Source organism: Crinia signifera, chromosome 3 (genome assembly GCF_055691185.1).
Source record: "Crinia signifera chromosome 3, ASM5569118v1, whole genome shotgun sequence".
Taxonomy (NCBI): domain Eukaryota; kingdom Metazoa; phylum Chordata; class Amphibia; order Anura; family Myobatrachidae; genus Crinia; species Crinia signifera.
This window is the reverse complement of record NC_139219.1, coordinates 248,685,657-248,703,430: the sequence shown is the minus strand read 5'-3', so window position 1 is coordinate 248,703,430 and position 17,774 is coordinate 248,685,657.

Genomic DNA, 17,774 nt, shown 5'->3' with positions numbered 1-17,774 from the left:
GTTACATAGTTACATAGTAGGTAAGGCTGAAAAAAGACTTGCGTCCATCTAGTTCAACCTGGTATAGATATCCATTGCTGATTTGGTAGGTTCTGGTATTTTACAGACAAATTATATTTCTTATTTGTACCCATGGATGTTTTTCTCCAGTAAATGTTTGTCCAACTTTGCCTTGAACGCATTTAATGAGCCAGCCGTTACCACCTCTCTGGGAAGAGAGTTCCAGAGTTTGACTGTTCTGACCGTAAAGAAATTCTTTCTACTAGCTGAATTAAATCTTTTTTCTTCTAATCTATACTCATGCCCTCGCGTCCTAGATTCCTTTCTAGTAGAAAATAGGGTGTGTGACAGTTCCTTATATTGGCCCTTGATATACTTGTACATGTTGAGCATGTCCCCCCTTAAATGTCTCTTTTCTAATGTAAATAGTCCCAAATTGCTTAATCTCTCCCCGTAGCTTAAATTCTCCATTCCCCTAATAAGCTTTGTTGCTCGCCTTTGGACTTTTTCTAATTCTATGATGTCCTTCTTATAGTGTAGGGCCCAGAACTGTACTCCGTACTCTAGGTGAGGTCTCACCAATGCTTTATATAGTGGCATAATTACCCTTGAGTCCCTAGTTTCCATTCCCCTCTTAATACATGCCAGAATTTTGTTGGCCTTTTTTGTAGCTACATTACAATGGGCACTACATCCTAGATTGCTGTCTATTTGGACTCCTAGATCCTTTTCAAGTATGGAATTACCCAGTTCCTCTCCGCTAAGGTTGTAACTTGCACACTGGTTGTGTCTCCCAAGGTGCATAACCTTACATTTATCTACATTGAACCTCATCTTCCATTTTTTTGCCCACTCATCTAGAATTGCAAGATCATTTTGAAGCATGGTGACATCTTCTGGTGATTTGATGACTTTGCTAAGTTTTGTATCGTCCGCAAAGATGGATACATTGCTGAGTAACCCTATCCCAATATCGTTAATAAAAACGTTAAACAAAATGGGCCCCAAAACCGAACCCTGGGGCACTCCACTTAGTACCGGTATCATATCTGATACGGCACCATTCACAACCACTCTTTGTTCTCTATTACATAGCCAATTCCCTACCCATCTGCAGATATTTTCACCCAATCCTAGGTTCTCCATTTTATTAATCAATCTCTTGTGTGGGACAGTATCAAATGCTTTAGCGAATCTAGGAAAATCACATCTACAGCATTTCCATTATCGAGGTTTTTGCTAACCTCTTCATAGAACCCTAGTAGTAGTTTGGCATGAACGATTTTTCATGAACCCATGTTGGTTAGTACTGAGTAGACGGTGATGATCTAAATATTCCTGGATACCATCCCTTAAAAATCCTTCAAATAGTTTACCCACAATTGATGTTAAACTAACGGGTCTGTAATTAGCGGGATCTTCCTTTTTTCCTTTTTTGAATATTGGCACTACCTCTGCTATTCTCCAATCTTTTGGTACTATACCTGACGATAGTGACTTGCTAAAGATATAATGTAGGGGGGTAGCTAGTTCATCCCTTAATTCCATTAATACCCTCGGATGAATCCCATCTGGCCCTGGTGACTTATTTGTTTTGAAATTGCTTAGCCTCAGTATTATTTCCTTCGGCGTGAAATCCACAATGAGATCTGGCTTATTTGTCCCGTTTGTGGTAAATGTTCGTTCCACAGTCTGCTCTCCCTTAGTAAATACTGATGAGAAGAACTCATTTAACAGTTTTGCTTTTCCCTTGTCCTCAGTAACACTTTTTCCACTAGTATCAGTTAGTGGGCCTATGTTTTCCTTAATTAAACGTTTACTATTTATGTATTTAAAAAACTTCTTTGGGTTGGTTTTGCTTTTAGTGGCTATGCACTCTTCATATAATATTTTAGCTGCTTTGATTACCCCTTTACAAGTTTTGTTTGATTCTTTGTATTTTGCGAACGCCTCCTCATTCAAGTTATTTTTATAGAATTTAAAGGCTCTGGTTTTATTGTTGATAGCTGACCTTACTTCTTTGTCCAACCATGGTGGCTTTTTTTTTGTTGAATTTACCTTTAGATACTTTAGGAATGTATTCAAAAGTTAGTGAATCAAGCACCTTTTTTAGAGTATCCCACATTTCCTCTGCATTTTTTCCCTCCATAACCGTTTCCCACCCAATTCCTGTTAGGGCTTCCCTGAATAATTCAAAGTTCGCTTTTCTGAAGTTTAGTATTTTTGCAGATCCTTTTTGATGTAATTTACTGAAGTTGATTTCCAGTGAAACCATATTGTGATCACTATTCCCTAATTGTTCAATTACTTTTGTGTTTGAAACTAAGTCTGTGTTATTTGTTAATACTAAGTCCAAGAGCGCCTCATCACGAGTTGGAGTTTCTACCGTTTGTGTAATAAACTGGTCTTTAAGTAAGCTTGAGAACCCATTGCTTCTTGCTGATTTACCTGTTTCGTTTTCCCAATCAATGTCGGGTAAATTAAAATCCCCCATAATTAATACCTGACCCTGATTTGATGCTTGTTTGATTTGGTTTAAAAGAAGAGACTCTTCCCTTTCATTTATATTTGGTGGTCTATAGCATACCCCTATTATAAATTTATTTTTTGGTTTCTTATTATTGTCGGTTATCTCTGCCCACACTGTCTCCGAGTTGTCGTCTTCCAGGTCTGTGCTCAGATTTTTCTCACATGATGTTAAGTGTATATGTCTTCTTTTTAGTTGCTTGTTCAGATACAGTATCTTTCCTGCCACTAAGTCCAATGTATTTTACAAAGCCATGTCAGTTACAAATTGCTACGTGATACCCCTTACATAACCTTGCTTTATATAATATTGCCAATAAGTAAACAAGACTTATCTCAAACACCCTTGGCATTTTTGATGCTTTCTCAAGCAATGGAGAATGCTAACAGAATTCAGACCTCGAGATAGGAGGGTTGAAGGTCACAATATCCAACTTTCTTTTGATAGGTTAGATAAACATGAATACAAAGTGCAGGTGGAGAAGTTTCTTTATGTTTATTTGTGAAGTAAAAACTTTGTGTAATGGAGTAAATAGGTAAGATTGATAAGATTGGGAAGCAAATGATCGTATCTGCTTTCTTATGTCAGATAATGACATTGGAGTAAAACTGCTCTGTGCAATAAATCCCCCAAAACTTTTCAGCGATATGCATATACTTTGCCTTTATGCACTACTTTTATGTTTATGGATGTGATTTGTGGAAAGATGGGGTGAAATTTAATAGGATGAGAGATTCAAAAAATAATAGATTTGGTAAAAATTCTCCAGTGTTTTTTTTTTAAAGCGGCAATCATTTACACTGCAAAACCAGTTTGATTTTGCAGTGTAAATGATTGCCGCTTTAAAAAAACCTGGAAATTTCTTACCAAATCTCTCACATTCTGATTCTCTCATCCTATTAAATTTCACCCATTTCACAGAAGCGGTTGTTTGTACCATGGTTGATGGAGTGATATTGGTAGAACTAGGTGATTCATCGCGCCCTACGGGCGCTCTTCACACCGGCGTAAGGGGCTATGCCCCTTAATTTGTGAACATTTGTATTGTGAGAAATATGGTTAGAATTGTATGAAAGATGCCCTGTATTGCAGCTTCTGGCAGTGGGTGAGGGTCCAGCGTGGCAGCACAGGAGTACCGGACAGTGGCCCTGAGTCAGTGTCTCCTCCTACTGGGTGGGAGTTAGGGTGCATGAGAGCAGGAGGCTGGGATATGAGGCATGATAGGGGTATGTGGGCAACACAGCGTCAGCGATTACCCAGTGGTGGAAGTTACGGTTCAGGAGAGCAGGAAGCTGGGTAGTGATAGGGGTGTGTGGGCATACGGGGGACTAAAGAGGGTGGTGGACAGTGTCTCCTCCGACTGGGTGGGAGTTAGGGTGCATGAGAGCAGGAGGCTGGGCGGTAAAGCATGATAGGGGAATGTGGGCAACACAGGGTGAGCGGGTCTCCACTGGCGGAAGTTATGGGGCAGGAGAACAGGAGGCAGGGCAGTGTCCTCCCACATTGATGGCAAAAGTATTCAACATCGGCCATAAACCATTGATTATTTGAAAATCATTGATGGTCGATGGGCATCCCTAGAACTGGAGGAGGGTGGGGGACAGTATGCAGCTCCCGGCAGTGGGTGAGCGTCTCCTCCCACTGGGAGGGAGTGAGCGTGCATGAGAGCAGGAGGCTGTATAATAGTGGTATGTGGGCAAGACATTGATAAAAGTTGTGGCCCTGGTGCAGAGGGCAGTGGGGAAACCTGCAGTGCGGCAGCCAGGGCCGGATTTCCCACCTAGGGGCGGTACCTGCTTGTGGTGGTACAGGATCCCCCGTTGTCACAGGGGTACGTGAAATGCGGGAGCGGGGGCCGCGGTGGTCTGCTGGGGGGTGGAATTGCCGGAAGGGGGTCTGGGGGGTCTGCAAATTGCGGGAGGGGGGGTGGTGTGTGGGGATCTGCGGTTAGCGGGAGGGGGCGGGGGTCCGCAAATCGTGGACAGGGGCGCGGGGGGGCTTGAATCGTGGGAAGGGGGGTTGTCGGGGTTAGTGAATTGCGGGAGGGGGTGTTGCGGAGGTCCGTGAATTGCGGGAGGGGCGCGTGGGGTGCCGTGAGTCAAGGGGGGGTGGTGCGGGGGTCCGTGAATCACGGGAGGGGTCATGAATCGCAGGAGGGGGTGGTCGTGGGGGGGCTGCGAATCACAGGAGGGGGGGTGTGGGGGGTTGCCGTGAATTGCATGAGGGGGGCGTGAATCAAGGGAGGGTGGGCGCAGGGGGGTGGTGCGGGGGTCCGTGAATCGTGGGAGGGGGCATGAATCGCGGGAGGGGGGGTCGTGGGGGGTTCCGAATCGCAGGAAGGGGGGTATGAGGTGTGCCGTGAATTGCGTGAGGGGGGCATGATTCGCGGGAGGGGGGTCCCCGAATGTGTGAATTACGGGGCCGTGGCAAATCGCGAGAGGTGCCGAGGGGGCCCGCAAATCGCGGGAGGGGGCGCTACGGGGGGTTTCGTGAATCGCGGGAGGGGGGGTCATGGGGGGTTGCGAATCGCAGGAAGGGGGGTGTGGGGGGTGCCGTGAATTGCGTGAGGGGGGCATGAATCGCGGGAGGTGGGGTCCCCGAATGTGTGAATTAGGGGGCGGTCGCAAATCGCGAGAAGTGCCGAGGGGGCCCGCAAATCGCGGGAGGGGAGCGCTACGGGGGGTTCCGTGAATCGCGGGAGGGGGCGGCGCGAATTGCGGGAGGGGGGTCGCAAATCACAGTAGGGGGGGGTGCCGTGAATCGCGGGAGGGGGGGGTCGCGGGGGGCCCTTTTAATGCCGGGAGGGGGGGTCGCAGGGGTCCGGCGAATCGCGGGAGGGGGCTCGCGGGAGGGAGGGGTCGCTGGGGTCCCGCGATTTGCGGGAGGGTCGCGGGGGTCCCGCGTTTCGTGGGAGGGGGTGGTCGCGGAGGTCCAGCGAATCGCGGGAGGGGGTGGTCGGGTCTGGGACGGATATTAGACAGCACTTACATCGACAGCCATTACATCGACACCAATAGGTCGACATGGTTTTAGGTCGACATACCATTAGGTCGACATGTCATTATGTCGACAGCTCATTAGGTCGACAGCTCATTAGGTCGACATGTTTTTAGGTCGACACTGCCATTAGGTCGACAGAGTCTATGTCGCCAGTCAAAAGGTCGACATGGGTTTTTTCACTGTTTTTTTGGCCGAAATGTCGACACAGTCGACATGGACACAGTTTAAAGTGTACCGCAGCCGCTCGCTATGCTTCGGGCACGGTGCCTCGCTGCGCTCGGCACACTATTTTATTCTCCCACCATGTCCTAGTGGATAGTAGGGCATGAAATACCGCCTGTCGGCACATGTCGGCTCAATAAACAGTGAAAAAACCCATGTCGGCCTTTTGACTGTCGACATAGACACTGTCGACCTAATGGCAGTGTCGACCTAAAAACATGTCGACCTAATGAGCTGTCGACCTAATGAGCTGTCGACATAATGACATGTCGACCTAATGGTATGTCGACCTAAAACCATGTCGACCTATTGAGCTGTCGAACTAATGGTGTCGATGTAATGGCTGTCGATGTAATGGCTGTCGATGTAAGTGCTGTCTAACAATAGTCCGGATACCGGGGTGGTCGCGGGGGTCCCGCGAATTGCGGGAGGGGGGGTTCGCGGGGGTCCCGCGAATCACGGGAGGGGGGTCGCGGGGGTCCCGCGACTCGCGGGAGGGTGGAAAGCGGGGGTCCCGCGAATCGCGGGAGGGTGGAAAGCGGGGGTCCCGCGAATCGCGGGAGGGGGGGTGCGGGGTCCCGCGAATGGCGGGAGGGGGGGTCACGGGGGTCCCGCAAATCGCGGGAGGGGGGGTCGCGGGGGTCCCGCGAATCGCCGGAGGGGGGGTCGCGGGGGTCCCGCGAATCGCGGGAGGGGGGGTCGCGGGGGTCCCGCGATTCGTGGGAGGGGGGGGGCGTGGGGGTCCCGCGATTCGCGGCAGGGGGGGTCGCGGGGGGTCCCGCGAATCGCGGGAGGAGGGGTCGCGGGGGGGTCCCGCGAATCGCGGGAGGGGGGTCGCGGGGGTCCTGGCAGAGGGTAGGGATGTGCAGGAGTAATGGTGGATGGTGGCTGTGGAGTAATGGTGGATGGTGGGCGTGTACTGTAGCCCTGGCTGGGCGGGGGGAGGTGATGTCAAGGGGGTGGAACGTCATACACATGAAAGTGAAACTGTTCTACACAGGAACGTTATCCACAGGGGTTGAGTGACAGATCTGGCTAAATATATCAAGGTGCCCATACATGTACCAATTACTCGGTACTTTTTGTGCTAAAATAGCATCGTGGTGCATATGCTGTGCATGGGATGCGATGCTATTTTAGCACAAAAAGTACTGGGTAATTGGTACGTGTATGGGCACCTTAAGAGATAGGGTGCGCTAATGGGAAGCAAAATTATTGCAATTATGCACTTGAAAAAGAAAGTGTGATTACAGTGAGATTTTCCCCATGTGGATAAACCAGGGTTGCCTACTCTCCCGGAATGGCCGGGAGTCTCCTGAAAATCTGGTCCCCTTCCCGGCCCCACGGAAGGCTGGGCAACCCTCCCGGATTTAGGGGGAACCCCCGCTGCGCCCGCGTTCGCAACATTTAAATGCCGCAATCCGCGGGTCTCAGAGGAGGGGGCGGAGATAAAATGGCAAAATTGAGTCACTTTAGCCCTGCCCCCTCCATGGAGATTCGCAAATTCTACTGTTTAACATCAAGGGGACCGGGCTTAGTGATGTCACGCTCAAGCCCCGCCCCTGAGCAGCTGCTGAAACTCTCCTCTCTGTCGGCAACCCTGGGATAAACTATAAGCTATTTATTCACACAAAATATATATTTTTTACTTTGTATCTATAAATGTGCATTTATAAATGACATTTCTTGATGGTCTCTTCACATTCAACATAATGATGGACAGCTTTACCATTAGGCAGCTTAAGGTTGTTATATTTGGTTAAGGTTGTTGCCTAGAGGCGCCAGTATCTGGGGGGCACCCCCGAGTTTGCCTATCACATAATTAAGGATGAGCCTAAAGGTGCATACACGGTGCAATTTAAGCTTCCAATTTTGACTGTATAGTTATAGATAAGTTAGCACAGATTGCACAGTGGCCCTTATTCAGATCCGATGATAGTACAGATTTGTTCTTAAAATGGGCAAAACCACGTGCAATGCAGGTGGGGCAGATGTGACATGTATAGAGAGAGTTAGATTTGTGTGAGTTATTGGCAGGTATTCAATGCTGTGGGCGAGTGGTGACGGCGAGCAGAGCTTCCTGCTCGCTGTCACCACTCACCCTGACAGTATTCAACGCAGCCCTCTCATACGCCAATTCCCCCTCGCTCCATTTTTTGAGCGAGGGGGAATCGGCGTATGCGGCTCCTGAACCAGCGAGACTCACGGCTAAATACAGCGAGTTTCCTGCATTAGCAGCGGGACTCGCTGTTTTGGGAAATTCTTGCCGTCCTGTGACGGCGAGAATTTCCCCAGAACATTGAATAGAGCGAGCGGCCGGTGCAGGGGTTAAACAGCGAGGATCGCTGGTTTTCTGCAATCTTCGCTGTTTAACCCCCTCGCTGGCTGCTCGCCGCGGCATTGAATACACCCCCTTGGTTTTTCTGAGCAGGGTACATACTGTACTGGCTGCATTATTTTTACACTGCAATTTAGATTTCAGTTTCAACACAAGCCCCCCCAAATTTAACTCTGTCATGTTACATCTGCTCCACCTGCGGTGCACAATGTTTCGCTTTTTTATTTACGTTGAAGCACAGCACATTATGCATCTCCTGATATACTCTGTGCTGCTGGGGGACCTGCTAGTGCCACTATATAACTCTCAGTGTGTGGGTTCCTGCTATCTACATTCCCCTCCTCACATCATGTCTCTGTCCCTGTCACATGCAGCCATGTTATCACTGACATATCATGCATGTCCTGATATAGTCTGTACTGCTGCCCCACCCCTAGGCATGCTAGGGGTGTGTTAGCCCCACAGTATTTGTTCACAGATTGAAATTAATATGTGTACCAAGTTTTTTATCAAGTAAATTGCTCCATTCATTCCAGAGTTATGTTGTATGCTGAACTACTATGTGCTGCTGCATTAGCCCTAGGGGTGTCTTACCCTCACAGTGCTTGTTCCCAGATAGGAATTCATATGTGTACCAGGTTTGATGTAAATCGCTTCAGCCAATTTAGTGTTATATATATATGTAAATTGGGCACAAAAATAAATAAATATATATTAAAAAACGAACAAAGTATCTATATGTCAGCTCCCAATAGGATCAATGGTCGATCCTAATAAAGAAAAAAGACTGGAATTATTCAAGAATAATTTAGAGAGCGCACTGAATTAAGGACATACTAGTATTTATTAAAACAGCAATTAAAAACACTCAAATACAAAATAAATAAATCTATAGACAGATTATGCATGATAGATCCTATGGCTTTACCTGCATGTTAAATCCGTCTGCTGCCTCTGTGCTGAGAGACAGGCATAAGCACGATCGCTCAGCACGTCTTGATGCACCCGGTGATGTTGTGTGCTGAGCAATCATGCTATTGTTTATAGGCAAAATCCCGTGATCTAGCAGGAAAGAAAATGCAAGCACTGTCTTTCCCTACGAGAGATACTGTAGAGAAGCATTGGATCACTCATCGCCATTGGTCTGGTCAGATAGCTTGGAAATGGGGCCGAAATCACTCATTGGGCGGTATTCAATTACTTTTATCGCCAGTCACGGCGATACTGTTTTTAGATTAGCCATCAATTCGCCGGCTTTTTTGCGGCGATTCGCCATGCATGGGGATTCGCCGGGACTCGCCGGGACTCGACGAGTCACCCTATTCAACGTGGCTGAGATTCACCGCCCCTAACGGCGAATCTCAGCCAATCCGGCATATCCCTAAACAGCTCCATTACTGTAGTCAGTGTTTAAGAAATTGCAGTAAAATGCAAAAAAAATGCAAATTACCCTGAGAAAACGATTCCAATACAGCAGACTGCAAAAGCTGTGTAATCTCCTCAAAGGCCAAACGAAGGAGTGAGGTGGGGAGGAGATTCATGGGTAATTGAGGTGAATCATGGGTAATAACAATGCATTGTGGGAGAAAAAAAAAATTAAAATTAATTAAAAAATAGATTCGCCAACTTCTCATTGAATACACTATTGGCGAATCATGGCGAATCATGGTGAATCCCGGCAAATCCCAATGAAAAATCCTATTGACAAAGCCCGGCGATTTGCAGCAAATAACATATGGCGAATTGTCCTTCATTCGCCGGTCGCCATCAGCGAATATAGCTCATTGAATAGGGTGATTCGCTTTTGGAGCTCCAAAAATCGCCGACACACACGAAAAAATCACAGATTCGCCATAAAACTTGGCGAATCTGCCTCATTGAATACCGCCCATTGTGTATTCTCCTTTATGCCCAGATTTTGCATCCACTACTTTATGGGAGAAATGAGCTTCCAGTTTACTGCCAACTCAGCGTCAGGCCCAGAAAGTTAGAGACATTTCATATCACATCTTTATTTCTCTTTTAATTATATCCACTGCCACCATATTTTAATGTACTGTGTGTATTAAGTCTTCACCCTACCTATTTGATTGCAAGCTCTTTGGGCTATACCAACTCTGCCTTCCTTTTCACGCCATAATTTTTTTTTATTTGTGATATGGTCCCTTCAATTTAAAAGTAATATGTTGACATTCTATAAATATAGCCTATAATAATGTGTCTTACAATACATGCATTTTTAATACGTTACAACACAGCCATATGCAATGAAATCATTTGACTAGAGGCAATTATTGATGTGCAAGGTCCTTGAATGGCAGTACTAAAATGCTTTCCACGTCAAAGCGAAAATGTCAAATACTGGCAGTTTTTAGATCTAATTTTGAAAAAAAATGCTTATATTGCTCATTAAATTGCAAAGAAAGATTTAAAACTGGAACTCGAAGATCAATGAAAGCTTTCAAACTGAAAACTAGGAGCTTTAATTGCAACAGAAAAAAAATCCCCTGCAGAACAAATCATTTGAGCAACCACTGCAATATTTGCTAGTCACGTTGTGTTGTTAGGCGAACCATCCTGATGTAGAATTCTCGTCCATGTAAAGGTTTTGGAATGCTTTTGACAACATATATCAGTGCATATTGATATCTAGTCTTCAAGTGTAAAAATGTATCTTGAGGTGTTCACCTTTCTTGTGGTACCTGCTGCTGTGTAACCATAAAATAAGCTGATTGGCTTACTCTCGTTCCCCACTCATAAATTGTCAGATTGTACATGTCACAGTGCAAGCTAGTTACTTATTGCCATAGCCTAATTTATTAAATTATTGCATCAATGTGACAAATTCACTGTTTTATTTATTTATTCATCTATTTTATTTGATGCTTGATAAATGCACTCAATCTAGCATGACCTTGTTAGTATTGAACTGTCTTTCAAGTTTTATGTTTTAATCTTTTAAATTCCCTTCTGACATAAAAATATATGTTCGTTCATTGTTCCTTTCAGCCAGGAACCTAAGTGTTTGGAACGGAGACATGAATTTGGAATTTGGGGAAATATTGGTAGACAATTTAAACTGATTGGACTAGAACATGATTGATCTAAACCAGGCATGTCCAACGTTGGCCCTCCAGATGTTGTGAAACTACACATCCCAGCATGCTTTGCCAAAGTTTTGCTATTAGAAAATTCTAAAACTATTGCAAAGCATGCTGGGATGCGTAGTTTCAAAACATCTGGAGGGCCAACGTTGGACATGCCTGATCTAAACTGTCAAATAGCTCTAATTTTAGAATGTATGCAACATACAGTGCATGATATGGAATTTGTTAAATATTGCATCAGGTGACATATTATCAAAATTCACATTATTTTTTTTTTTTTTAAATATTATTTATATCATATATTATATCAACTTTTCCAATAGTAATTTTTTCAACAATAACAGTACAGTTATTTTAAAATTGTGTTTGTGTACTGATACATGTAGTAAACATTATTCTGCAGTACACTATATAACATTTATAGGTCTTTTATCACAATCCACTTCTCAGATGCAGATGGCATGAGACAAATTTGGATTGGGATAACTGAATACATTGCAAGGATGTATCAATTATCACATGCACAGATAGAGTTCTGTCCCTGTGAATCCACCTACCTCATTTGTTAGGGTTATTGTTTATGAAAAATAACCTGAGCGTTTCGCTGCACCTGCAGGAACTGGAGAACATGAGGGAAACAATCGCATTATAGCATGTTTTTTATGACATTTTATTTATTTATTTATTTATTTTTTTAAGTAAATTTGGACAGATCACGTTTTCTATTACAAAAAATATATTAAGGGTTTAGGGGACAATTCAATTAATTATCCTCTAATTTCCCTTTAGTACTTTAGCATAATTAAATTAAATAATAATAATAATTAAAATAATGTGAAAAGGATGTGAATACAACTTTTTGGGCAACATTTTAGTAAACATAATAATGATAAATACGCCCATAAGAGTTTTCACACTGATATCAGAAATGTTCTTCTCATATCAACCTCTTAAAGCAATTGATTGGAAAACAGTGTCAATCTATTACAAGACACCTTACAGGGGTATGGACCATAGTGTCGACAAGAGGAAGGTTGATATGCATTAGATTGACCACTGAAGGTGGACGTGCATCAAGATCGACATGTCTGAAGGTCGACAGGAGGTTAGGTCGATAGGGTCATAAAGTCGACACAAACATTATATCGATATAGGCAAGGTCGATAATGAAAAGGTCAACATGGGGTTTTTCAAAAAAATTTATCCCAAATAAAAACACAGTTGACCTGTTTTATTCTCCCACCATGCCCTAGTGGATGGTAGGGCATGAAATACCGCCTGTCGGCTCAAAAAAAGTGAAAAGTTCAATGTGGCCCTTTTGACTGCCGACCTAGCCCATGTTGACCTAATGCTTTTGTCGACCTTACCCTCATGCATGCTGACCTTCGGTGGTTGACCCAATGCATGCTAACCTTCCTCTTATCGACCTAGAGACCATATTCCCTTACAGGCAAAGCACTCATTGGGCCATGTTTTTTGTTTTGTTTTGTTTTTATGGTTTTCCTAAGCTGTGCCTTCTCAGTTATATTATATAGGATAATGTGTGCCATATTTTGCATTCAAATTTTTTTTTTCATGTCAATAAACTACATGTCGCTAAGGCAGGGCTGGGCAATTGCGGCACTCCAGATGTTGAGGAACTACACATCCCAGCGTGCCTTGCATCAGTTTCATCATGGCACATAGCAAAACTAATGCAAAGCATCCTGGGATGTGTAGTTCCTCAACATCTGGAGGGCCGCAATTGCCCAGCCCTGCGCTAAGGAGTTGTATGTTCACATACAAGTTGACATATGCAATACAGCACAAAGTGTTTGCAGCACACATTTTTCAGTTACCACAGGTGTATCTTCTGGATTGTTGTGCTAACCAAATAAAAAAAATTGAGGCAGAAAATGATTGATAAAAATGTATATCAGTCTGTCATTTTTGTATCTAAAAGTCAACCCCTTTTTTATGTCACTTTGGATCATAGTGGGTGGAGTTGCACTTCCAAAATAAACATTGCAGAAATATTTAGCCAAATAATAAATAAAATGTAGCCATCAACATATTTAGGGTCTCTCATTTGTAAGAAACGAGTCCTAAATAAAGTGACACATGGGCAGGTATTCTGTATTCATTTGTTGTCCCCAAAGAAGAAATATGTACTGCAGAAATCATTCTGTAGTCCATTGATGGGGAAGTATGTCTGCCATTAGGCTTCAATAAATTCCGGGGTACTGTTATTTTAAAGAGCAGAGTCCCTCCTGTCAAGTAATTTGGCTCTTAGTGGTTATTTTTCTGGAGAATGCCTGTTTCACCAACAATCAACCTGCACTGCAAAACCCCTGCTGATGGGGAGGGTACTTGTATTTATTATATCCCACATCAATATCTAAAAGTTCAGGTGCAACGAAAGAAGGGGGTCACATTTTTCAAATAATTTGCCCCTTATATCTGGTGATCTCTAGACAATTAAATCATATATTACAGAGAAGGGGTTCTAATGCCCAAATCTACCTCATCCCAAGATCTGCAACAGGGACTTCCAAACTACATTCTATGGGCCAAATACTTCCCACAACATGCAAATATCCAGCCCCTCAACCGAAGCTGTGCGAGGTCTTCTAACACATCTGTCTAGAGGTGGCAACACACTAATATATAAACAATAAAAGAAGTATAGACAAATGCTATTATTAATGGGTATGCTTTAGCCAGTTTTATTCAATCAGATGCGACCATCATCATCATTATCAAGGTTTCAATACTCACAATTCAGGTCCCTCCATGTACAGCAGATGTAATTATGTCTTTTTAGAGTCCCACACCATACACTTTCTGTACTTCAGCTGCATGTTTTGTACATTCCCATTCCCACATTTACATACCCTATACAGCTCACGGTCCCAGCCTCATACGTATACAGAGCTGCAAGTCCAAATTGTGAAAACTACATGCAAAAATAAAATATGCTTTTACACACAACTCTGAATGGATTCAGTATTAAATCCCGGCGGTTGGGATCCCGGCGTTCAAAATCCCGACGCCGGAATCCCAACCGCCGAAATCCCGACAAGGGCTAGCTGCCCTCGCCACACAGCGGGCCCAGTGCCTCGCTACGCTCGGCACACTAATTTGTCGTGGACACCCCCGGAGGGAGAAAGTGTCGGGATTTCAGCGGCCGGGATTCCGGCGTCGGAATTTTGAACGCCGGGATCCCGACCGACAGGATTTACACTGCATCCCCTCTGAATAGAGCTCTTTATGTTCATTCTGTGGGAAAGCTGAAATGCCTCCCTACAATGTAAAGATATCTATATAAACAGATGTTACTTTAATGCAGAATTAGGCTGCCAAAGGTCCTGGCAGCCTTAAGATTTTTCATTTCATAGAAAGGGTTAAATCCAATTGCCAGGGAAGGGGGCAAGTTGCACAGTGTTTAAATGCTTGAAAAGGCAGCCTGACTCCCACCCTTTGCCTAGTAGATTTGCCCCTGATTAGCTCAAAAGTGCTTGCTAACCTGTGAGTTAGCACTTTTGCGTAGTATGCTTCCACTGCAAAGTGCGGCCGGTGACGAGTGAATTTGACGGGGTGAATTTGGTGGTAATTGAATTCCCTCCTAGTGTTAAAACATTTAATAAAAAATATTTTTCATTTATTTAAAGAGGTTTACCTGAAAAAGAAAATTTTGCATGAATCAACCAATTAGATTTTTCCGTTACCACCCCTTGTCATTTTGAGATCTAACTGCAGCAGGTGGTGCTCATCTGCTCACTGCCTTCCAATAGAGAGCGAGAGGTGAGCTTCGACAGAGACAACAAACAAATGGATTTGTAGTGTCACACACTGGGGCAACACATAATGACGCAGGAGATCCCATTTAGCAGGTCCAGCTGCACCACAAGGAGCCTGCATAGAGGTTCCTATGTGACCGCCCACACATTAGCAGCTGGGCCACTGCGTAAGGACCAGATGGCTGGATGGCTGGGTTTTGGGAAAAACACATACCATATATACTCGAGTATAAGCCTACTTTTTCAGAACATTTTTTATGCTGAAAAAGCCCCCCTCGGCTTATACTCGAGTGAGGGTCCCCACTTGAGTCAATACGTTTTCCCAGTTGTTTGTTGTAAAATTAGGGTATATTCGGGTCGACTTATACTCGAGTATATACGGTACATCTCAACTAGGGTGGTATTCATTTGTTATATCACGCCCGATCTCTCATCTAAAATGATAGGAGATTGTAGGTAATATTCAATTGATCTATTTTTTGGGGCATTCAAGCTCACCACTCCTGGGGAGAACATGCAGAATTGCTAGTGAATAACAGTTGAATACCGCCAACAGAGTCAAAGTTTATGACACTGGGATAAAAATACAAAGAAACAGTTAGAACTGGTACCCACAGCGCAAGAGATTTCTGCCCAGGGTGATATAGGGAAGACCTTCACCAAACAAAAGTCTTAGAACATTTGACAGAAAAGTGTTATAACACCCACTGGAGAAACCTATAGTTCACTTGAACTATAGGTTTCGCCACTGGGATAAAAATGCAAATAAAATTCTCTTCTTCCCAATACAATTAAGTGGCTCATGGAAAAGAGTATAATCCCTTCTGCAGCCAGATCTCCATCATGTGCTAGCATCTATGTCAAAAGCAGGAAATAGGCTTAATGCAGTGAGATGCAACAATAAATGAAGGCTATATGTGGTAGATTCAATTAGATGCAGGGCTTACCACATGACTAAAGCTCTAGTTTTAATGCTCTGATCTGAACAATTATTAGGCAAATCCCTACTCGTTAATCTTGAAGCTAACTTAAATATTCTGGTTAACTGCCTGGAATCTATGGGTTACCCCCTGCGGTTTGCAAATATCTGCTTTAATTCCAACCACTGGGGTTTACCGTGTGGGTATGCAGCATTAACAGAACAGCATCAGGCCTAGGTTTAGCCATGCAGTGAGCTCCGCTGCTAATTAGATCTACACCATTTAAGTAGAGATCAGTCCTTTGATATGATAGTGGCGAGCATTCAGAAACTCCAATTACTGGTGCATCTGCCTTTTCAACCTGGCATTTCCAAAAGTTTATATTTGTGATTTCCCAAAAGCAAGAACCAACTTTATGCCGGCTTGATTATTTATTTGTAGATAAACATTCATATCTGTGACTTGTCTTATCATCTGCCACTGAATAATTTATTAAATATCTATTTTACTTAGACATTTGCTTTATGAAGATGAAATTACCATTTTTCAACATAAGGAATCTTGCTGTAGAGCAGGAGTGGGGAACCTCAGGCCCGGGGGCCGTAGCCGATCTGAGTGGTCCTCCCACCTGCCTGGCAGCTTTGCCAGAAGTCAAGTACAGGGGAATTCTCGCGAGAGGTCGGTAGTTCTCGCGAGATTCCTCTTAATCAACAGCAGCCGGAGACTGTCAGTCCTATTCAGCGGCAGCCGCCGGAGCATGGGACAGCTGCAGCAGGACAATTTGTAAGAGACATTTTTACATACAGTATGGCCCGAAGGCTTTTTTCCCCATACAAATGGCCCTTGGCACAAAAAAGGTTCCCCACCCTGCTGTAGAGGACCCTACTTCTTTCTTTTGCTATCTAACACTTTCTGTTGCTTTTGTGTCTCCTATTCTCAAGTCATAACAAGGAACCTGCTACATGCAGCCATACCCTTAATAACACAGTCATTCAGCTGTTATCCAATTGGGCACAAGGTTTTGCCTGTAAAACACCTTGCAGCCCACATACCCAATTTTGGATTACCATGAGTATGTGCACTCCTGATACCCACAGTATCTACTTTTGTGTTTAATGCATGCTTGATTTGCTCACATCAGGGGTCACTCACCTAACAGGAGTCACACACAGGCCATTGGGCCTGATTCAGACCTGATCACACAGGGCTGTATTCAGCCACTGTGCGATCATGTTTGTCTTCATCCCCGTGAGATCCCACCTTATACAATAATTTAGCTGGGGTTGTGAATGGATGCTTTCTTCTTGTGAATGGATGTGTATGGGTATTCACATCCATGCAGCTATAGGCAAAATCATTAGATTTACACTCACCATCAAATGATTTTTTCGCTGGTCTTTGGTCTTTGTAGCCGCCATGTTGCCCAGGACTTACTCAGCAGCTGCAATAAAAACAGCTACTTCCGGTTTGCTGCTGCATCATCTTCTATTCCCTAGAGGGTGCATTTTCCCTGACACTCCCAGCATTTGAATGGGCGTAACCACTATTTTTGCAGGCACGCCCATGAAACGGCTGGGATGCACGCCCACACGCTCACTCCATGTCCTTCACCCTGCATTAAGCTTGCAAACAGAATTATTTGCAGAAACCAAATGCAGCTGGGCCTTCCGCACCCGCATTGCAGCCAATGCATGTTATATAAATCTATTATATAAATCTATTATATAAAGCCAAAACCAAAGCCACACTCGTATATATAACTACCTTGTCACTCAACCCCTCTTAGTTAATTTGCTGTTCATGTAAGTTAATTATAGAGTATTCATATATTTAATGATACACTTTCAAAAACCTATACTGGTATGGTATATCGTATCCGTA